Raw genomic sequence first — 19,144 nt, 5'->3', positions numbered from 1 at the left:
CAATTAACCTGCTGGGGCTGGCTTTGAACTCAGATGTTCAGCTAGACTTACAGGTGTGAGCCATCAGTGCCTGGTGAAGTATATAATTTTAAAATAGTTTTTCAACACATACCAACCTATACATTTTTATAATAACTGAAAGTTTGTATAGGGCATTTAGGAATTTATCTTGCAGAAACACTTTTAGTAGCATCTGGAGACATCTGACCAAGATGTTTTTGTAAGACCAAAACATTGGAGTCCACTTCAATGCCCTCCATACAGAAGCAGCTAAGTAAATTGGGGTATGTGGAATGCTAAAAATAAAATTTTAAACTTTGAGACAAATACTTTTACTCTAAAAGAATGCTCAGTATATATTAGGTGGTAACAACTATCCATAAATAACATTTCTGTAAAATAATATATTTAGAAATGAATTTTAAAAAGAACCTGTAATAACATATACCAAGCTGTTAACAGTGGTAATCATGTATTGAGTTTATATATCTCTGTTGTTTGAATATTATATAACAAGCGTTTTATCTATTCAGGAGAAAAACAATCATTGGGTAAATGTCCCTTCCTGTCCATCACTGGCCAGTATCACCATGTCAGCTCTCTTAAATCCCACTGGGTACAATGGTTCACACCTGAAATCCTAACCACTCAGGAGGCTGACATCTCAAGGTTCAAAGTCAGCCTGGGCACAAAAGACCCTGAGACTCTCATCTGCAGTTAGTCACTAGAAAATGGGAAGTGGGGCTGTGGCTCAAGGGGTAGGACGATAGCCTCGAGCAGAAGAGCTCAGGGACTGTGTCCAAGCTCAGAGTTCAAGCCCCATGACTCACCAAAAAAAAAATCTTAAATCTCTTGGTATTTATATAAAATCATCTTTTGATGGCTAAATCTGATGAGTTCCTTCAAATCTTCAAAATACTAAAAGATGAAAAAGTAGAACCCCCCAAAAAAGCAAGCAAGCAAGAAAGAAAGAAGTAAAGAAAGAAAAGGAGAAGCCAAGCACTTCTTATAGCTTTGCACAGGACAACGCTAGAATGTAAGTCCAGAAATTGTTAAAACAAAACCCAATATGGGATGGTGTGTGTGTGTGTGTGTGTGTGTGTGTGTGTGTGTGTGTGTGTGTGTGTGTGTGTGTGCGAGCACATGCACTCCTGTGCTGTAGGCTAAATTAAGAGGGTTTGTCTTCTGTTCCTAAAATTCACAGAGACTTCAAAGCAAAGAATCCTGTACCAAGCTAACATTTGAGGCCTGGGTCAAAAGGAAAATTAAATGATAGCTGGCAGCCTTCCAAAGCCTTTTCAAATTATGCCAAATAATGAGAAGGAGATCATGTTAGATAGATCCAGGCCGAATTATTCTGGGGACAATAGGTTGAGGAAGGCAGGAGGTAGAGGAAGACAAAGATTCTATACTTCATTCCCCACCCCCACATTTGATTTTGCCATCAGTCGTTGCTTATTAGTGTACACGTTCTTTTTTTCAAGGGAAATTTATCTAATTTAATTGCAAAACATACAACATAGGTAATCCATCTTGCCCCACTGCCCATATAAATAATATGAAGGGTGGGTTGTTTTCTCAGTGCTTCTCTGGCACAGCCTCTTTACTTTCAAATTAAAGGAATTACAAAGTAAACATGGTAACCACAATTAAGATATTTTTAGAAACATAAAAATCCTCAGAAAACATGACACTAATACTGGTATTATGATTGAAGTTAGGAATTATGGTTATTAGAAGCTTTGCGGTTTATGTGCCTCATAAATCTAATCACGTCACACACCCAGCGATGCTGTTGCTATATTTACTGCAGACATCTATGATGACAGACAGTACCTCTGAGAAGGGCCAGATAAACAAAATATTTTACATACTCAAGCACCTCAGTGCCTAATGGATTCCTATCATGGAGAGAAAAAGGCTTCATTAAAGGAACTGCACCAGGTGCTGAGAGCTGTTTGCCATAGAGATTTGTTCTGAGTTATCTTCTCCTGTTTAATGGGAACGCTGTTACTCCACCCCTGGAATCCAGAGCACAGAATGGACAAAGATGGGGCCCAGGGTGGCGGGGTGCAGAGAGATAGGTCAGCTGACAACAACTCTGTGGATTTAAATATTCTCTGCAACTTGGAAACCATCTGGAAGAAGGATTATGTGGAAACTGGTGGCATGTGTGACATGTCCCTAAGAAAATCCATTGTTACTGGGAAAGCATCTGAGGAAGGACCAAACTGCACATAGGGACCCTCAAAATCTCCTCCTCAGACACAGCTATATCACAGGAGCCCTTAGGGACCTTGAAGAGAGAACTGCATAAGGCAGGAAGTTGTAAGTACCAGACCCAGAGCCAAGAGGAAGCAATTTTAGCATTATGACTGACCTTTGAACGTTCCTTAAAGTCAGACACAACTCTCACTGTTGGAGATCCTCATTTCAATGTCTAAAATTCAGTTTGAGTATGTTACTGTGTGGCAGGTGCCAAATTGAGAACCTTTTAAGGGCTATTAGCTCCTTTCAAACAACAAGAGGGTGAATGCAAAAATAATTGCCATGATGACTGAGAATGAACTTCCCACCTCTAATACAAAGTCTACTAATGTTTTAATTACTTATGAGCAGAGATGACAACTTCTAAAAATTGCCCTAGCCCCCAAGAGAGTATTCCTTTCACGTGTACACGTGCGGTAAATGTGATTAACAGAAAGGGCTGAACAAGAGCATATGCCAGAGAGGGCATTCCCTATAGTCCCTGGCTGGTGACCAGGTAGACTGTCCAGCTTTAAGTTTGACTGTTTGTGGCCAGGATCAGTGGTTGAGGGGATTATGTGTGTGGGTATCAAGGACAAGGACTGGTAATCCAGGAGAAAATGATGGTGTTATAGTATCTTAACCTAGAAAGTGGCCACTGCAAACAGGACACAGATTCAAAGGATCTAGAAGAAGAACCAATAGAGCTTAGCTGGTGTTCGGTTTGTCAGTTGGGGTAGAAGAGGGCACTCAGCCTTGTTTCTGGTTTGTGCATGAGGTTTGCATGAGGGAAACAGATTTGTGAAAGATGATGATGATGGATTTAGTTATAGACTTGAGAGTTGGAGAACAGTCTTCATGAGGCACAAGAACAGTTGTCATATAAATAAGAAAATAGAGTTATGAAATTAAAACAGGAAATAGACTTTCTATAGCCAAGGACTGGATGTACTTTTGTCATAATTAAAACACTATTTTTGGCAAGGAGAACTATATAAGAGATACCATAGAAAGATAAACTCTTTGAAGGCAAAGTCATGGTTCGACCTTAATTCCTAATAAATAAGCTCTCATTTTAGGCATGTTTGCAGGTAAGGATGCCATCCACTTAAATAATTGAGATCCTGTCATCTTCAAACAAAAGTTCATGAAATAAACAAAATCTAAAGTGTTCCCAACACAAGCTCATACATTGTGAGATTACAACAATTAGATATTTGTCTGAATAAAATACTCCTGTAATTTATGATGCATGTCTTAAAAGTAAGTTTTATTCATAAGAATAAAGAATAACCTTTGATTTTTATCTAAATATGAGAATTCTGGTAGAAAAAAATACGGTGTGTGGAGGGCAAAGGCATGAATTATGCATGCCATGTCATCTTGCCTGTTCCTCAATATGGAGTTGTGGCATGCTTTGCATGGAAAAGGAAATTAGAATAGAACAGATATTGAGCAATTTTCTCCATAACTGGTTCTTACTCACCTTAAATGTAAAATTTTATTTAGCTTATTTCAAAGGGAGACATCCTTATTAAGAGAACACATTTACTGGCGCCTGTTGGAAAGGATTTAATGCAAACAAGCCTGAAATAATTGAAGAAAAAACACCTTCTGACTGTTCTCAGAAGAGCTTAGCAAAGAAGAGGATGGCAGAAAAGAATTACTTTATTATATTGATTTTCTTGGAGAAATCAAAGGAGGATAACTCAAATAGACCAATTCACTTTTGCCAAACTCAGTGGAAGTATATAGAACAACCATGAATTTCTGTGTCAAAACCTGTTTGCAATCATTTAGTTGAACATGCAAATCAGGATTTGCACATTATTACTCTAATAAAGTAGCTAATACAAAAGCATATCTGGACTCCTTTACATACAGTCCCTGCTTTAAGTGACTGCATGTATAACGGCTGTAAGTTTTGTCTAACAAAATGTTTACCGTCCAATCAGATCATTAACAGGGAAAATGAAGAGAATGAAGTGGACATTGTGGTGCAGTAACAAAGACGCTGGGAACACAACAGACATAACTGGAATATAGAGCTTCCAGCTCTTAATATCTATTTTTCTCTTATATGGGCAAAGCATTTCTTTTTAAAGACTGTGGTAAAGTAGATAACATTGGCCATGTATTGGGTAGTTTGTAGATATCTATAGATTTCTTTTTTATTTTAATTTATTGTGTTTTATTGTCGGGGCAATGTATAGAGGAGTTGCAGTTAGATTCCTCAGGTAGTGGGGACATCATGTCTTAAACATTGACACCCCTTCTTTAATTCATGAAATAGCATCATAAAAATAATATGACTTTAAGCATTGTAAGTAGACAGGAACATTTTTTACACTTTATTCTTAAGTTGTCTTCATGAATATGAAATTTATTTAGTACTTTTCAGAATTCCAGTTGTCTAATTCATTCTTCTGCCTTCTGGTGAGACTAATCCATTTCAGATTCTCCTAAAGTTTTCCACAGAACAGTAATTCCATAGGATGGCAACTACAGGTTACTCAAGGAGATGGCATTTGTTAGCTAAATAAGAACGGGAATGAAGTTAGATTTCTCCACTGCAAACGTCTTAGGTCTTTTAATATATTAATGCCTATTGAAAACCTATAAATTATGACTATTTAAATATATGTATGTGTGTATGCATATATGTACATTTTATACTCCAAACCCCTTTCTTCAATGAGCATCTTGTAGAACTGGTCATCCAGCACCCACTAGTTCAATCATAATCCATTTATTTTCACTTTCTGGGCCAAACATGTGGGTTATAAGTGAGGAAAAAAGACATAGGGAGAGGAAGAAGTAGCATACTACAGCTACTAAAGATAATAACCATTATTCAGTTTTGACCAGAAAGTGGGCAAGTCTTTTAGGAGCAATAAGAAATTTGGATTTTTTGCACCAGGCATGGTGGCTCACACCTGTAATCCTAGCTACTCAGGAGGCTGAGATCTGAAGATAAAGATTCAAAGCCAGCCCAGGCACAAAAGAACCTGAGACTCTTATCTCTAATTAACGTCTAGAAAATGGGAAGTGGGGCTTGGCTCAAGGGTAGAGCGGCAGCCTTGAGCTGAAGAGCTCAGGGACAGCGCCCAGGCCTAGTTCAAGCCCCATGACCCACAAAAAGAAAAAAAGAAGAAGAAATTTGGATTTTGGGAAGGTGTGGCTGAATTTGTTTTTAAACACTGTGGGTCAAAAGGATCTGAGGCAAATTTGGACCTTGACCTTCCTGATCTGGACTTCTTTCTAAGATAGTACTAGCTAACCTATTCTGCAAAACTTACTGCTCAGGAAGGATATCAATGTATGTGAAGTAATGCACCTTCTATCTGGTGAATATAATGTAACCCTTCTATTAGTTATAATAAAAATATATGGAGGGGCCAGGAGTTTGGCCTAGTGGTTGAGTGCATGAAGACCCGGGTTCGATTCCTCGGTACCACATACATAGAAAAAAGCTGGAAGTGGTGCTGAGGCTCAAGTGGTAGAGCTCTAGCCTTGAGAAAGTCCAAGGACAGGGCTCAGGCCCTGAACTCAAGCCCAGGACTGGCAAAAAAAAAAAAAAAAATATATATATATATATATATATATATATATGGAAAAAAACTTACTGCTCAGGAAAGTTACACCAAAATGAAATAACTTATCAGGTGGTGGCTTAAGGTTGTCATTATGTAATGCCATGTTAAGACTAGAAGTGGTCAGGCAGAGCCAGGAACCAGTGGCTAATGCCTGTAATCCTAGCAACTCAGGAAGTTGAGACATCTGAAGATCACTATTTGAAGTCATCTCTGGCAGGAAAGTCTGAGACTCATATGTCAAATAAAAGCATGCCAATTTCCCTGTTTGAGCCAACATACATCACATGCATATGTTGAACAGTATACTGCACTATATCTAATAAATGTGATTATTATATGTTAATCAAAAATACTTTTAGCTGCACCCTCATGACTCACATTTATAATCCTTTATCTGAGGATCATGTTGAAGCCAGCCCAGGAAGAAACATTCACAACACTCTATCCTCAATTGACAAGCAAATGGTTGATCTGGTCACAGTGAAAAGAAAACAGGAAAGAAATGATTCAACTGACAATAATAACAACTCTTCTTCTACTTTATGTATTTATGTAAAAATCACCTAGAGACAATTGTTTTTTAAAAAAATAAAAGTAAAGTCTGACATAGGGAAGGGAAGCACAAAAATAGAACAGGAAAGAAAATGGCTAGAAGGTATTTTTAATATAATTTTATTATTATATTTTGTTTATGTGGTAATGAGGAATTGAAGCCAGGGCCTCAGGCATGCTAAGCTAGCACTCTACCACTAAGCCACATTCCTAGTGAGAAGATATTTTTTAATGCAAGATAGCCAAGATAGCGATAATCTAGTATAGAGTTTCTAAAACTTACCTGTCCTACTATTCTGGGTTAACAAGCAATGGTTTTGAGACTCTCTGGCTGATAGAATATAAAGGGAACGAGGTTGGTGCAGTATTCATAGAATGCAATTAACTAGTTGATTTGTGCCAGGGACAATATTAATGTTATGCCAGATTCCCTGAAGGAGTTAAGGAGTTAGCTTGTAACTAATAAAATATGTGCAGGGAGAGGTATAAATCATGCATGTGTGTCATATTAACAGATTAGGGAGAGACCAGAAACAGGAACAGAAATACTATAGGTAGACTTCAGTTAGGTTGATAATTTTAGCATAAAAACTTTCATAACATGGACTGTATTGTTGTTTGTAGGGCAGTGTTCCAAAGAATAATTTTAGTGGTTTGATGTTAGCACAGGGTCATTCCCAGAAAACTAGTGTGGAGCCTAATATCTTAGCATTTGTATTGATTCAGTGGGCATGCTGACTATTCAGCTGACAATAATTTAACAGAAAGATCTATTTGAGAGAAGCCAGGAGAACAGAAAGTATAGAGGTAGAGTGTTCAAAAGGTTCTTGCAGACTGTGAGAACACTTGGAGAATTCTATACCTACTGCCTTTCCATGGAAATTTTAAGTGTGCTCTTTAAATGCATGACATAACTCACAAAACAAAATTGAGACTTTTTCCCTTCCATCTACCTAAGACATTTGAGCCAATTTCAACTGGGTGAAATAGCCTATGGATCTCCCGTTGTAATATAAATTAATAACCATCTATTCTAGATCCCAAGACAAGACTGATCCTCAGTTGTTGGATAAAACATCCTGTGTGTATCTAAATTTCACTGAACATCTGGGATAAAAAGTTGTTCTTATAATACTTTACATATAAATTATTTTTCAGTTAAAAACCCCCAAATATGTATGCACCTATAAAGTTATTATTTTTGCTACAGCCTATATATGTGAGAACATGTCACATAAATAAGAGGGAGAAGGATTCCTGGACCACTTCAACCTCAGATATTGTTAGTGTTACCAGAGTGCTGTGTTTATCCTACAGCAGCTGAACTCATGGCTTGGCAGGTCAAAAACCTTGCTGTGTACTTTTCAACTCACACTGAAGCCCAATGTCTGGGAAAACACTCAGGAAAGTATTATTTCCATTTGCAAATTTCCTTGTGGTCACATTGCTACTTTGGCAAAAGCAGTTAAATGTCTGTCAAATTCATACTGTTCACCAGCTAATGTATAATTCTAGTTTGCCCTTCAATTTTCATTAGGGCAACAAAAATGATTTAAAAGTTTTTTTTAATCATTCTTGACAAATCTTTAGGGAAACTCACAAATTGCAGTTTTAACTAGCAAAATAAGACCAATATCAACTTTTTCAGAAAAAAAAATATGCAGAAAAAAAATTCACCTCAAAACACACACACACACACACACACACACACACACACACACATACACACACACACACACACACCTAGATACGTGTGTATATCATGTTTTAGATATCCTGCAAAACTCATGTTGAAATTTAATGACTATTATAACGGTATTAAGAGATGGTACTTTTATGAAATGACCATGAATGAATCAATGTCATTATTTCAAGCATGGTTCCCCCACTTTTATCTCTCTTTTCCTTCTCTTAGCTTCCTGCCATGTTATGTTCATACCCAATACCAAATCCTTAATTGGAAATTGCTATATTTCTGTTTATTATATATTACTCATTCTATAAGAGTCTATTATAACAGCAAAGCAGCCTAAGACCGCATGTGTGTGTTACAGTTGTTGACTTCTCAGTTTTATTACAGAAGGTTTTCTTAGTAAATATTGAGCATTTTCTGAGCATATTTTAAGTTCTAGAAAGTTACAAAAATATTGCCTGTATTCAGTGTGTTATCTGAAGATGGTCAAAAAAAATCTGAAGTGAATAATTACAATTTAGTGTAAAGGGGTCTTCAAAAGAAGGAAGAGGATGATTCCTAACTACCAAGATGAGGGTCAGGAGATTTCTACTTACCTGGAAGCCTGGTTCAACAACTGTTTTCCAGACTCTGGAAAGATGATTGACAAACTAGGGCCATGGGCTAAATGCAACCAACTTCCAATTTTTTTAAGTTTTATCATTCCCATTTATTTGAACATTAGATAGGGCTGCTTATGTCCCCTCCAAATTCCAAAGACTGTTTGTACCTTTTGTGGTACTAGGGAGGGAACCTAGGACATTGTGCGTGCCAGGCAGGTACTGTTGAGCCACAGTGCCAATTCCTAGACAGCACTACATTTTCTTTTCTTTTTGTCCCTATGCTGGAGTTTAAACTCAGGGCCTGGGCACTGTTTCGGACCATTTTTTCTCTCCTAAACTAGTGCTCTACCACTCGAGCCACAGCTCCACTAAGACTTTTTGGTGCTTAATTAGAACAGGCATCTGACCCACCATACTAAAACAATCTAACCACCCTGAGGCTGCCCTGCTAAAGAAACCAAATATAGTTCTCTACCTAGGCCCATCCTTCAACCAACCCAGTGAAATATGACTACAGAAATCATCTTGTAAATACAGCTTCAGCCCAGCTATTCTTGGCCTAACAGGTTGTGACATCCCAGACATTGTGTAAAAAGACCTCTGTTCTTGCTGAATTCTTCACCCATAGAATCCATGAGTATAATAAAATGGTTATTTTATGCCACTATATTTTGGGAGAGTTGTTATATCTTAAAGAATGAGAGAGAGAGGAGTAGGATGACAACACATAAAAGCTTAAGTCAGGCACCTGTGGCTCACACCTGGAATCCTAGCTACTCAGGAGGCTGAGATCTGAAGATCACAGTTTGAAGCCAGCCCAGGCAGGAAAGTCTGTGACACTCTTACCTCTAAATGACCCCCGGAAAGCTTGAAGTGGAACTGTTACTTAAATGGTAGAGAGCTAGCCTTGAGCACAAAAGCTCAGGGACAGTGCCCAGGCCCCAACTATAAGCTCAAGGACTGGCACACATGAACAAAGCTGTCTTCCCAACCCTCCAGAATCTAACATTTGGGATCTGTACTGAACTGGGACATGAGATGCTCCAATCTGGCCTTTACCTTGAGGTAACAGGTCCTCAAAGTCTTCATGGCTCATATCCACACGTCCAGGTTCTCTGAACCTTACTCAGACCTAGAGAGCTACAACAACATTGAGAAACTCAGCTGCAGTGACCCTCGGAGACTTTATCTAAGGCAGAAAGAAAAAAAAATGTCCTCAACGAACAACTAAACCTCAGCCCTTTATGCCAGATTTCTACTTGTCACAAAGAGCCTAAGACAAAACTTTGTAAAGAAGGATGATCTACAGCATGTATCAAATGACCCAGGAACTATCACTATTACATCATTCCTATGAAACAAGCTGCCACATCAAAGTTTGATTAATACTAGAATAGCATTATGTAGCTTGGATTTCTATGACATCTCTCTTCTCGGAAGTATGCTGGTGTGCAATAAGTTGGGGCTTACAATGAATTAAGGGCTGTGAACCTGCTGACATACACCGGCAGCCAGGACAGGATCAGTCCACAGGAAGGAAAAGAAAAGCAAATCTCTCTCCCTGATGCAATCAGTCCCTTCGCCCCTGAGAGCTCCTATGTCTGTTAACCATGTTTGTCGGGACGTTGGGCTCTTTTAGGACTAAGCCTGCTGATTAAAACAAAAATCAGTACCTGGTTTAACCCGCTAGTTTAGTCCTTGAAAGATATTATGCAATCATCTGTTTAATTGAAAAGCAATTTATTCTGAAGCTCACACTGAATTTATTCAATGCTCAGTAATGGCCTTTGACACACACCCCCCCAAAAAAAAACTAGAGAAAGGTTTACTGATAGAATGAGAAAATAAATTAGATGATGCCTTAACATTCACATAATTAGATTTCATTTATCTGTGCTTTTGTCTGTTGAGAGTACTGTCAAACGACACCTAGTTTTGCTGAAACATGAAAGACAGAAATGCTTTTCTTTTCTTTTTTTTTTTACACTAAGTCTTTTTTTTTATTGTAAGTAGTAAAAGGGTTACATGATATTTACCAGATAGAAGGTGCATTAATTCACATACATTGATACCCTTTCACATGTCTTGGTACCCGTTTCCCTCCCCCCCCCACACCCCTCACCCGTCTTGGTTTTCCCCCCTTCCCTATCAAATTTCAAATATCCAAATACAAATAAATTCAATATATCAGATAACAAAGTGAGATACTATACCAATATGAGATAACCAAGGGACAGCAAAGGAGATGAGAGACAACATAGTACATTAAGGACAACAATCATTCATTATATGGCTTTTGTTTCACTATCCTGGAGGTCCTTTCAATTAGCTTCACATTATATGTCCTTATGTATCAAGAAGAAATGCTTTTCTTTACCAAGTATGCAAAACTATTCGTCTTTCCTCAACCTGATTCTCCCCACCCCCACAGCCATCCCTTCCAGTTGCTCCTTTTGCTGGGATGCATTCATGTATCATTTTTCTACTGTAAACTGGATCTTCCCTATCAAGCTTTGGGACCCATTTAAGTACTGATATAAGCAAGATAGCCTCTAAGAAATAAAAGCCAAATGGGGGGATTTTCATAGCATCCTGCTAGGGTAATTTTTCCAAGGACTAGTTCATTGTTTTCCTAATGCACTGTGATACTTTTCATAAGACAAAACCCACGAAATAGACAGCTGGCTGGATTGTGAAATACAGAGTTCAATTTATAGCTTCTCGTTAAGGGTGCCTTTCCAAATGATTGGACCTGATATCATCTGGAACTCCAAGGTATTTGAAATGCTATAACCAGCCTTCTACCACATGACTCTATTATTAAACTACTTTATCTTGAATATTTTGATGAGTTTTTAATTGACACTCTTCAACATCAGCATTGCAGTATTGAGCGGCGGGGGGGGGGGGGGCGGGGGAGAAACCCTTGTGCCTCTTGTGTTAAGGAATGCCTTCAGAGTTATAGATTGTCTTGAGTAGTCAGCTAAGTATAAATCAAAAGCCAGTATCTCTCCCAAAGGATTTTTGAAGGTATTTTCCAAAAAATCTTTTCAACTTTACCAAATTATACTTACTGTAGAAAAAATCACTTTCTCCTGTTTTGAAATGTGAAAGAATGTTCTCTTTGCAGATGTTTTATATGTTACTACCTTTTCAACACAAAGAACAGAACAGGCTAGTTCTGGGCTAACCCAGGGCACCTTCTTAATGGGAGCACAGCTTGAATAGCAGTGATTCTTGTAATACTGACAGTGTGCGTACCAGTGCTGGGTCTGCCCACCTGCCTGACCTTGAGTGAGTCACTCCATTGTTACAGATCTCAGTTTCCTCAACAAAACTATGCTTGAATTAAAGGCTCTCACGTATTGGTTCTTCTCAGTTATGTGGAAAAAGATATTAGTTGTACTCGGATATATTTAGGTCCTTCATTTTTGCTCCAATGTGAGTGTCATCCATCTAAGTGATTTAAGAAGCCACTTCTTTACCACGCCCCTGTTACATGGAAAGCATGCTCAATTCAACCTTATGAATCATATGAAAATGGCAGACAGCAAATTGAGTCTCAGAACTTCTCCTTTGGTTGGAAAGATAGGAAAAGACATGAAGCTATATGATACCTACCATACATTGTACCACCTATCACTTGTGTAGGTTCTTTCCTGTAGATTCTGAATAATTCAACATTTCCCAATCTGGCCTCAAGTTTGGCATTGTATTAGCATCCACATCTTCACTGGTTTGAGTCCTTACCAAGGTATCCTAAACCTCTTCCCCAGACATCCAAACCTGTATATACAATAACTACAATCTAAAGGGTAGATGACACTGTTCAGTTTTCTGGTGAATTGGTTTGGTTACTATCCAGTTTAAGGTGCTCCATCAGAATCCCACAAGTGAGGCTGTGCAAGCTTTCTAAAGTAGCAAGTCCAGAGTCTGGTCAGGTTGTTCTACTGTTTTATATACCTGGCTTACATTTCTGGACAGCTATAGTTCAAACAGCCATGGGAATGGCAGAAATAATTGGGTGTCACAATGTTGAAGTATCTGTGTTTAAGTGAAGAAATTATCAAGAGGCTTGAATTTGTGCAAATAGCTCCACTCAAGTCCATCTCTATGTTTCCCAAAGAAATTTTGTAACCCCGCAGATTTTTCTAGATGTGTCCTCAAGTTACCTGGAGAAGCTGTTGTACTGTTGAAGAGGAACATTTGGGATCGAAAAAGCACAGAAACTCAAGATAGCAAAACAAACAAGGATAAGGAATGTAAAACTAGTATAAATGATACAAGCCTACTGAAATGCAGCCAAAAAAATTGAATTAAGAGGTCTGCTACTGTTTGGACAGAAGTAAAACTGATATTTGCATTCAGCTCTTTTCTGAGGTGTTGTACAAAGAGATGGTTTCAAGCTGGAAAATAGTTTAACAAGCAGTTTCCATTGTGCATAGCTAGGGTCCCAACTCGGGAGAAAGGGAGGAAGAGTGGTATTTTCTAGACTCACAAATAGGCACTTTCAAGTTAATAACATTTACAGTCTCTGGTACATCAGGAGAGTGAAGGGGAAATGGAGTAGTCGTGAGTAACATTTGAAGTTCTGGAAAAGTAGAGTTCCATAAAATATCCTGGCCCCAGTGCATCTTTGAGGGCTACCTTAGAAAAAAGGATATTTTATCTCACATCTCCAGGTTGAATCTGTGTGAGAAATGAGGACATGAGCTTGAAGGTATGCTTGTGAAACTTTGTCCAACAGAGGTATTTTACTAATAGAAATGGGGTATTTTCAGAGCCACAGGAGAGGAAAACGGAGTTCAGGAACCAACAGGAATAAACCACTTGCCTATAGACTTACCTTTCTCTTTGTAGGATGACATACCGAAAAAAATAGTCTTCCATTACTGAGTTTCTTCAAAGTCTTTTTTAAAGCACAGTATTTCCCAAATATTTATATGGAAAAAATTAAACTTGTGACGGTAGAATGAATGTTATTCTAATCAGAGTTTCCTTTCAATGTACCAAGCTAGTCTTTCCAACCCTATGTTTCTTGTTCCAGTCATTACCGTCAAGCAAAATGAGAACTAGTTTTGTCTCTTTGCTCAGAGATAAAACCACACAGACATTAAATGTTAACATAAAACTCTATAATCATTTTGGGCCTAACCTTAAAAAATCTTAAACTAAATGATAAACACAAATGTTCTCATTTTCATGATATGAGATTTATTTTTGAAAAATCTGTACTGAACACAATATATATTTTTAATACTCTCACTGACACCAGTGCTGTATTGCCCAAAGTCAATCATTAGATTTTTAAACAGATTAAATAAAACCTTTTCTCAGGCAAATTTCCTTTAAACAAACTGGAGTTGTGCAAATGCTGGCTTCCTGCCTCCCTCACTCTGAAGTATGTACTGGAGACTGAACCCCAGGGCTCAGAGGAGCCAGGGTGCCCTCACACCAGCACCTCCTACCCCTCTTTTCAGTCAGGGCTTCTTGTTTCAGCCTAGACCCTATCAAGCCCATGAAACTATTTCTGTGGCTCCAGCTACGAAAGCCTCCCTGCACTCACCTTTTCTGTTCAAAACTTCTTATCAAACAAAAATAGACTTCTCATTCCCAGAGAGTGGGTTCTCTCATTCCCAGACAGTGGGTTCTCTGAGCTGCTCTTTGAAAACCAGTCATTGTTCTAATCCCAAACCGAGATCTGCTCAGGCACTCAGCATTTTTTTTAAAAAATATGTTCAATCTCAGTGCTGTAGTTTTGTTTTCACAACAACAACAAATGGAGCTTTTTATCTCATTCTCAGCTGACAAGAGCATTCAATCCCCACCATTTACAATTTCAGTTGGGAGATTCTGTGTAAGTAGCTCTGTGATTCTCCTCTCCTCTCCTCTCCTCTCCTCTCCTCTCCTCTCCTCTCCTCTCCTCTCCTCTCCTCTCCTCTCCATGGACATAGTTGTTTATAGGAGGCAAGCTGCTTTTGTGTGATTCAAAGCATTACTAATTAAAACCTGTTACCTTCCTAAGGGCAGATATATTCCCCTCCAGAGCAGCATTTGTCTGTCCCATTAGCATTAATGGGAGCAACACAAGTGCATCAAGAGGAGAATGGTCCCCTTGGGTCTTTGAACTTAAGTCTACTTCAAAACTGAAACAGATATATACAATGGTATCATTGATGCCATTAAAAATCATTATACTTTACTGCAACTTTTATAAAAGTAATTGTAAGCTTCATGAAATATACTTGGCTCCTGGGAGTTGTGTATTATTAGGCTGAGACTGGACATGATAAAGTGAATTACACCGGAATACTTGAAAAATACTTTGTTCGGTGGAATTTATCAGAACCTGCTGAGTTTGTGCAGGGATCTGTATTCATGAAGACAACTAGCTTGTCTATATAAAAAACATGTGTAATTGTATGCTACAAATAAGGGAAGAATCTGGTAAAGGATATAACTTGGTGTCTGTGTTTACAATAATATGTCTTAATGGGATGCTATAAAATACCATCACCTTGTGTCACTATATATTCTTCATTTGCATAGTCTTAAATGCTTTACAGGGATTGTGTCGCTGATGATCCAATTATTTTAGCAAAAAAGGGGAGGGGGAAGCTCCCTTGCCCTCAAGGCTGTGAGACTGAGGTTTAAAAAGCAACTTGGTGATCAGGTAAGGGATGATCAAAAAGGAAGGATCTGAGTGGGGGTTATGAACTGCCAATCTAAAGGATTAAATCATTGGGAAGCCATGGCAGTGACTCAGTTTCCAAGGTCCAGAGCCGATCTACAGAATTAGCTGCTGCATTCACTGTCCTGGGAAGCTACTAAGTATGACATCCTGGATATGTACCCTCATCAGTCATGTGACCATAGCCAAGTTTAATAGCTTCCTCATATGGAAAATATATTACAATATGCCAATGTACCTCATGGGGTTGTTTTGAAGATTAAATGACTTAATGCAAACAAACCTCTTTGACTAAAGTCTGGCCCAGAGTAAGTAAGCACTCAATAAATGTTAGTCATAAGTATTAACCTTCCAGCCAGGGTTATGTTATCTACAAAAAAAATAGTGTGTGGGAAAAGCCAGAGGGCAGAGAAGTTGATGTTCTTTACTTCAATTCTCTTTTCTGGTCTCTTTTCCATATTACTTTACTCATTGTCAAAGTCTCATGAACCATGAGTCTTAGACTCTCTAAGGTTCCTGGAAAAAATAGTACATATTCCAGGTAGATGCATAGCCCAACCTGGTCAGGTTTTTACTTGAGAGAGAAGGAAAACTCTGTGTTCACTGAATCCTTTGGAAAGGATAGACCAAAGGCCAAGTTCAATGCTTCCATGATAGCCTAAAGCCAGCTTTGCCCTCACAGCCGAGTCACTTCCTTGTATACAATTAGCCATTAATTAGGGAAGTATTCCCTCAATTCTAAATCTTCCTTGTGTCACCTGAAAAATGCCTGTGGTTTGAAGTCTTCTCAGCAAAGGAGAAGCTCTGAAGGTACTTCAGGCTGAGACACCAGAAATGCCTTCTTATCTTGTCCTGTGTGTGTGTGCATAGCTGCCTGATGAGACAAGGGTCAAGGAGAGAGGCGTAAAGGGAAGCCTCCCTTTATGTTCAACAAGTCCATTCCTAGCCTTTGGGCACTATGGCATAGAGTTTCTTAACACATCTCACTGTTTATTGAAATTATCTCGTTTTCTCCACTAGACTGTAAACCACTAGAAGACAGAGTATATTTTATCTTTGTACTAGCATGCTATCATTATTAGTGGGCACCCAAATATTTATAAAATATAAAACTTCTGCGTAAAGGAGTTGGCCAAAGCATTTCTTGGAACCATACGTTTGCAAAGCATTTCCACAGTTGCTAATTCAGATCCAATGCTATAAATCTATTCCTTGGTGCTCTTGAAGGTGATTTGATTTGCTTCAAAGTTGCCTTCCGGTTTCTTAGCTTTCAGGCAATTACATAAATGCTAAATTGGACATGTTTTTTTCCCTTATTTTTAAATGTCAGCAATAATAAACTAAGCCCATCTTTGCTTTTTAAATGTAATGAAAGTAAAATTAGACCACCAGATCAATTTTGCTGATTATTTTCATATCTTTGGGGATTTAAACAAACTAGCAAAAACTGTGGTCTCCAGAAAGCTTAAGCTTTCAAAACCACTGGCTTAATAAGTTTTTTTATATCTATTTAGCATCTCAATAAACCTTAGCAGCCTTCTTTCATTCCGCTGGCAATTTTTCTGACCTCCAAGCTGAAGACTTGAGCCCTGAATTCTGCTCATGGGTGAGTAATCACAGCAAACCCATAGCAGAACCTATCCCCGAACTACAAATATATCATCCTCAGCATTGTAAATCAAAGCCTCAAAGAGCATCATTTAGCCTGCAGCTAAAATTGCTTGTTTATCAGATGGTGCCTGGTTTAGCGTGGAGCAGTCCCTTGTAAATCTCTGGGACCTTTTACAGCATATACTTAAGCAAGCACATCGGCTCCTGGGAGGCTTTCTGAGAGCTTTAATGACTGTGGGCTGCTTAAAGATCCAGGCCTTGGTTTAGCTAAAGTGGCTACGGGTACAGTTTGGCTCCATTTTGTAAACTCACAAAGATAAGGCGTCTGCTTTCTCTAAAGGGAGAGTGAGCATTTATTTCTTAGGGAATCTTTATATCCAAAGTGTTAATGTTCATGTGGCTTTGGGTATTTTGACCTTTTTGTCTGCTCACTTTTGATTTATTGAGGGAGAGAGTTCTTACTCTGGGCTTTATTGCGACTCTGGAAAGACAGTGTTAACTCTGCGAAATTACATAGGGGAAACACGATTTTGGATTAACATGGCGCAAAACGCACACAATGGTAATGCATTCCCATCCGCTACAACCTGCCTTGACTTCGAGTTAAGGGTAAGTGCATGCCCATGGCTCTTCAATGGGGCAATTACTGTGTTTGCTGCAGACTCTTGCTGGTGGCTTGCTCACCTCAGCACTTTCTTCTTGAGAAAGAAAACAGTTTATAGATTCTGGCCATGGAGTTGAAGGGAGCAGAGGGAAATTGTCCACCAAATTCCCACTGGAATTTAAAACATAGCTGTTTGCTGAAGTCATGAATAGCTTATTGACTGAATGTACCGCCAAGGGCCCAAGCAGCCCACCACCTACTGTACTGATGCAGGAACCCTGATGAAATTCACTAATTAAGGAAATCTTTACACGGTTCTTTCTGATACTCCATTTCTGTGATACAAATTAATTAAAAATACTCCTCAAAACCCTCACCTGACATGGGAAAAGCTCCCCAGAGAACTAGAGCTGAAGCAAAGCCCATTTCAGGGCCTCTTCCTCTGTTTGCAGGCCATGATAAATTGTTTCTGAGCTAATTTTACAGTAACCATGGCTCAGTTTTTGAAAATCAGCCTCTTCTTCCTAACTATTCTCTCTTCATAAGACTCAAGGTTTTTATTTGTTTGCTTTGCCTTTGCTTGTATTCAGGGCAAAGAGATTTTTATGTTTGGGAAAATTTTTAAACAATGTTTGTTTTTGTTTGCTATTTTCCAAATAAACACACTGCTGTTGCTAAGCTTTGTTGGCTTCATTCCGATGGAGGCCATTCAACCCAAGGACCCCTGAGGGTACGTATACAATACTTGTCATAAAAATGAAAAAGATGTGCACCTGTTGCAACTTGCTGAAAGCACAATGAGCTGGTACCACACTTGGGAAATAAAAGCTTAACTGACTCATATACTTCCTGAAAATAGACTTGATTCATTTCTTTCCTCCAAAGCAACTCTGAGAGACAATTTGGACTATTGAAGTAAATTAGAAGACCTATGATGCTGATGAGCCCAAAATGTTTTAATTTGCCTGTATGCTTGGTGCCAACATTTATAGGCACCTCCACTCTAACCACCAAATAGCAATGAGTATTAGTCAGTATATTATACAATACATAATTTGCTGTATTCACACAAGGAATATTTGAGCATTTGATATACAAACTACTAGGACCTGGAACACAACTTTCCTGTTTTAAGTGAAGCATGTGTTTTAAGAAACGTGTGGGTCAGCTTTTCATCACTGTGACAAAACACCCAAGTCCATCACCTTACAAAAGGAAAGGCTTGTTTTGGATTACAGTTAGTGTTGGAGGTTTCAGTCCATGAATGATTTGTTTGGGGCTCAATATAACAGGGTGGCCCAGGAGCTCCTACTGGATGGAGGCTGCTCCCCCTTTGCTGCTGGGAAGTTAAGGAAAGAGAGGAAAAGGAGGAAGAAGAAATGGCTAGGGTTCCAGTATCCCCTCAGAATTGTCACATTGGGGCTGACATGTTTGGCCTATTAAAATTTCAACACTTTCCATTTGCCTTTAAAAAAAGATTTTATTAACACTGAATTTTTTATATCATATTTCAAATGTCATGTTTAACAAACAAGTATTCAAGAAGGG

At 38.5% G+C, this 19,144-nt stretch overlaps 1 long non-coding RNA gene across 1 annotated transcript in view; it reads right to left on the bottom strand.

Moving 5' to 3' along the window:
- Positions 1–4,619: 4,619 nt before the first annotated feature.
- Positions 4,620–19,144, bottom strand: part of LOC150056169 (uncharacterized) — a 75,932-nt gene continuing 61,407 nt past the window's right edge. The window contains exons 3-4 of the long non-coding RNA XR_016537301.1: positions 6,222–6,314; positions 4,620–4,782 (exon numbers count right to left, since the gene is read on the bottom strand). This is a non-coding gene — a long non-coding RNA (uncharacterized LOC150056169). The remainder of the gene's footprint in view (positions 4,783–6,221; positions 6,315–19,144) is intronic.

This window comes from Megascapheus bottae, chromosome 12 (genome assembly GCF_031878675.1).
Source record: "Megascapheus bottae isolate mThoBot1 chromosome 12, mThoBot2.hap1, whole genome shotgun sequence".
Lineage (NCBI taxonomy): Eukaryota > Metazoa > Chordata > Mammalia > Rodentia > Geomyidae > Megascapheus > Megascapheus bottae.
This window is presented reverse-complemented; position numbering and strand designations above follow the sequence as displayed.